This window comes from Xenopus laevis, chromosome 3S, assembly GCF_017654675.1.
Source record: "Xenopus laevis strain J_2021 chromosome 3S, Xenopus_laevis_v10.1, whole genome shotgun sequence".
NCBI lineage: Eukaryota > Metazoa > Chordata > Amphibia > Anura > Pipidae > Xenopus > Xenopus laevis.
Window position 1 is genome coordinate 82,718,308 of NC_054376.1, and position 5,276 is coordinate 82,723,583.

The window sequence follows — 5,276 nt, forward strand, 5'->3', positions numbered from 1 at the left end:
CTTATCGCCTGGTATTTTGCAATAACTTTACGGAAATGCTCTTTCTCCTATCTCTAAAGCAGTGATCCCCAACCAGTGGTTATTGAGCAACCTGTTACACATAGCAAATTCATATCAGGACAAAGTCTTATAAAAATAATTATAGTTTTATACTGTGTGTTCAACAATTATTTCTTACTTTTTTTGGGGAATATCTGAAGTGGGACATGTTATGGCTCTTTGTTGTCATCTTGTTGATACAATCTGTTTTTCTTTAGCCATTGTGTCACATACTGTAACATTTCAGAAGTGGTTCATGTGTTGTCAGCACTAGATATGGGGGTTATGTCAGAGCTTTTTTTAGTGTTTTCTACAAGCTGAAACATTGAAAAGTGACATCTGCCAATGAACAAATGATTTCAAACAAGTGTTGTTATGTGGCCAAATTTTGTTTGAGGAATTCAGTTCGATTGTGCTCCATCTGCAAACATAATTTAAAAATGTCTCTATTTCTCGCTGTAAATTCACCATATGATTATGGCATCTTATTTGTATTTCCAAATAGGAATTGTTAAAAGATTGGAATGCCTTATCGGACACATGGAATTGATCCAGCACACCTTTAGAATGGTCATCTTCTGATGGTTCCCCGATTCTCCTCTGGCTCCTCTGAAAATATTACTGTATGTTATCCAGGAAGCTTCAAATTATAGGAAGGTCATATCTTATAGGCATCATTTAATTAAAATAATTAATATTTTTAAAAATTGTTTCCCCTTTCTCTGTAATAATAAAACAGTACCTTGCAGTTGATCCCAATTAAGATATAATTAATCCTTATTAGAGGCAAAACATATTTAATATTTTTTAGCAGGCATAAGGTTTGGAGATACAAATTTTCCCTTATATGAAAAACCCCAGGTCCCAAGCATGCTAGATAACAGTTCCCATACCTGTAATATGACACTCCCATTATATAATGGCCTCAATATAGATATCCTAAATTTTAGAAAATAGTTTAATTTCCCTAGGTCTTGATATGTTAAAATAAAAATAAATGTTTTTGTTAAAGTGTTACTTTTTATAAATCCCATAGCTCATGTTGTTGATATGAACAGTTAATTAGGTAAATCAGGCTTTGAAAGTGACACAAAATGATGCGCCATGAAAGCTGCTAATGCATGATGTAACTCAGAGTAGATCAATCGCACTCTGACAGTGTCACAAAATGATGTACCATGCCACTGTTAGATGGAAGGCATTATTGGGATTAAATCAGACAAGCTTTCTGACAGTGTCACTCAGCTATGTGGAGCAGTCTCCTGCAATTTGAATGTTTCTGTTTAATCACTGACTCTGTCTCTTTATGCCTCTCTCAATGAAAATATCCCTTAAGTGTTGAACTGACAAATGCAAAACTCACTCCAGACTATTCTAAAGTGGCAGATCAAAGGTCTAGAAATATACCGAGCCTGTCAAAATGCATACTGTTTTGTGCAGATGAATCTCTGGTGCCAAAAAAAAAATCTGACCATAAATTCATAAAGACTTTGGAATAGATTGTTCTGAACATTGTGTGCAATTACTTTTTAGACAGAATGGAAAGTTATATAGCTGACATGGATAGTGCTTGTGAATGTAGTAAAATAATTTCAAGGGATTAATGTAAAACTTATGATATTATTTTACTGAATTCTAAAAATAACTGATTATGCAGCTGTGCTAATGTTGTCCTTTTAGCGTTTGAGTCATATGATGGAATAAGCCTTTGGACTATGGATATTCCAGCACTAGGTTAAGACAAACAGCACTATACCCATTGAGAGTAGAATCGACAAACTTAACTTAAAACACTTCCATATTAAACTGCTTATATATATATATATATATATATATATATATATATATATATATATATATATATATATATATATATGAGCTGTCCTCAGGAAGACTTCCTGAGGACGGCTCGTGTACTGGAGCCGAAACGTTGAATAAACAAAATTTTTTTCACTTTACAAGACCTATTGGGTGCGGACTGTTTTCGTTGTTTTAATATTATGGGATTTGTTTATTCCAGCACCTAGGCATAAACAGGTGATCTGTTGTGCACCAGGCCATAGGTTGTTCTCTCTTTTAATGAACGAATTGTTTGTCCAACATATTGTTGGAGGCATTTTTTACATGTAATAAGATAACATTTTTTGAATTACAATGAATGTATTGTCTAATGTTGTATATTTTATTAGACCTGGAGGACAGAAAAGTTGTGGTTCTATTAACATAATTGCATATAAAGCACTTACGAGCTCCACATTTATGCATACCCTGTTTGTTCAACCAGGTGTCATGAGTGAATCACATGTAGTTGTAGTAATGGCAGCAACTACCACTATCACACGGGTTCCCCAGGCAGGGGTGATATTAATATTTGATTACTTTTATAAAGTTATATTGGTTACTGCACGTGTGTGGTTACTTATTGTTTCCTAGTGGGGCCACCCGTACTTTTATCCACAGATCCCAGTATCCTTGAGAGGGATTCCCAATATCCTTTCATTCAGCAAAGGGAATTCAGGAATTCTGTATGATACAATATTGATGATGTACATCCTATAATAAAGGTAGGGGTTAAAATAGGGTTACTGGCCTATGATTAAGAGCATTGGTCTAGGGTTGGTCTGATTTTAATGGACTAAAAAAACTTTTTTTATGGAGCATGGTGTTGCTGCTTCAAAAAAAAATTCTGAAATTTTTTCACCCACAGGTCACAAAGTGCCTGAAAAAACCTACTCTTCAACATCCACTGTAGTTGCTGGTGATCCCAGGTAATTGCAAAAAAATGCATTTTAATCTGATGGGATAGCCACCTGGAAAGTGTTTTCCATTCAGAAATTCCAATGAATATGGAGGGGCAGTTATTTCTGGCTGGGCAGGCCCGGATTTGTGGAAAGGCCACCTAGAGCCGGGCCTAGGGCGGCAGGATTTTAGGGGGGCGGCATGCTGCCCAACCACACCCACATTGGTTCAAAAACGCTGGGGATGCACTGGAGATACAATCATTTTTTAAATCCCCATTACTCCGGTCCAGATGATGAAATTTTGCACGAATAAAGGTGAGGGGACAGGGTGACAAGCAGCATTGGGCCTAGGGGTGCCCACCATGTAAATCCGGCCCTGTAGGTGGGCACTTTGTTGCCAGCATTAGAGGAAGTGTCTTGTCTGTTGTGGCCTTAAGTCTTTATAAAAGAGAAACTGATACCCTACCCTTTGTTGTTCTAAAACAACTGAGTGTGTGTATGCAAAACTGTCAAAACAGCTGTGACTAGCACAGACTGTCACGTTGTAAGTATGTTTGCACTTACTGAAACTCAGCGCAGCGACTGCATTACTGCTACTGGCATCTGAACTCTAGTTCCTATAATGAAAATATGCTTCATTTATACTGGCAGCATACAGTATTTTACCAACAATGTTACTGTAAAGTGAGAGGCAATCTTTGCATTCTCACAGGTGCTGTATATCACTGTAAATTATACCCTGACAGAAAATTGCAGTTATTTAAGTTATCTTTAAAAGTATTTACAAGAAACCTGTCACATTGTTCTGGAACTCAAAAAGGGATCTTTTTCTATCCTATCCTATACAAATATACTATGAGGGGATGAGGTCCAGTCGAAAGTCAGCCTGTAAAAAACATCTTTATTGTGTATTTGATTGGTTAATAACCTATCCTCCCAAATGGAACTGGTACTTGCTTATTAGTGATTTTGATTTCCTCCAGATTCATCTGTTAGGCATTCCATTAAAGCCAAAGCCAGAAGTGGGCTCCGGTTACCTACGAATGCAGAAGATTTGGATAGTTTTCTCATTAATAGGTGAGCATGTGCTTTTTCAGCTAATGTATAGCTAAAACGAGTGACAGGTCTGAACAAACACTTGAAATGAATAAAAGTCATTTAAATAATACATTTCTTAAATTTAAATGGCATAATTATACAATATTCGTTTTTTGCATGTATAATCAGATGGAGGAACAGATGGGATATGCTCATTTTAATGTGATGTGTCAATTATACTGCCAAGAGATTGTTCAATGTAACTAAAACTTTTCCATTTAATTGTTACTAAGAAACTGTGCAACTCTTCTCTTTTTCCAAAAAGAAACATTTAGTAACTGGGAAAATCAAGGAATACTTTATGACAGCTTGTTTTTTTTTATTATTTAAAGTTTTTATTATTATAAGAAAACAGTAGTTACAAGCATAATATTAACACATGTATGATTTGTACAGTAGTATTAACATGGATCGGCAAATCAAGATTCACAGGCACTGCTAAAATGACAGCTTGTTTTCATCTCTGGAATATACCAACTAATAAAAAATAGCAAATACTGTAGTTAATTTTTTTTATTTCTGTTTGTACTAAAGCTTAATCATTATACTACTACTCTGATAGCTTTTTTAGTAAGTATTTGAGGAAACGAATTCATGTTGCCAAATATACATTTTTGTTGAGAATTGCACATGGTTTAAATCTAGTTTGGACATCTTTATAGATATGATATGTGAATTGATGCACACATTGTGATCTTTGAATTTCAGTTTATGAGCCTGGGAAATATACTAGAAGCAGTCTTGAAATATTTAAGTGATTTGGAACAATCAAAAGAATTACTATGAATCAATAGCAAATTAGTACATTAGTACTGTACAGAAATATCTAAACCCTTTCATGCTTAAATTTAGGCGAAGAGTATTTTCACTTGAAATATTGAAGAAATATCTTGGTAAACAAAAAGGCATGCATCCCATTAGGCTAAAGGAAAATCTACATTTATGTTTTGCTTCATGACTTCACACACACTTTGTGAACTTATTAGTTCAAGCTAAGAATACAGAAGATATATTATGGGCTTCAAACACTTCACTATACAAAATTCAAGCTTGATAAATACATTCTTTGACCGCCTCAAATGTATCTGCCACTACAACAACTTCATGGGTAGAATTTCACAACCTCCCAACTCTCACTGTAAAAAACATTTTTTCAAACATTGGGATGGGACATTCGAGAGTTTATTGTATGATCCCTTTTATATCTATACATAGTTGGCATATCTCCCCTTAAACCTCTCTTCTCCATTGTAAACATATGCCCTTTTTTTTCTTGCAGATTCAATAATACCGTATATACTCGAGTATAAGCCGACCCGAGTATAAGCCGAGGTACCTAATTTTGCCTACAAAAACTGGGAAAACTTATTGACTCTAGTATAAGCCTAGACACAACTA

General features: G+C 35.0%; 1 long non-coding RNA gene across 1 annotated transcript; it reads left to right on the plus strand.

The window, feature by feature from the left end:
- The first annotated feature begins 203 nt into the window (after positions 1 to 203).
- On the plus strand, positions 204 to 3,840 carry LOC121402076. The gene is made up of 3 exons (XR_005966519.1): positions 204 to 662; positions 2,747 to 2,807; positions 3,764 to 3,840. It is a non-coding gene; the product is annotated as an uncharacterized LOC121402076 (long non-coding RNA).
- Positions 3,841 to 5,276: the final 1,436 nt, after the last annotated feature.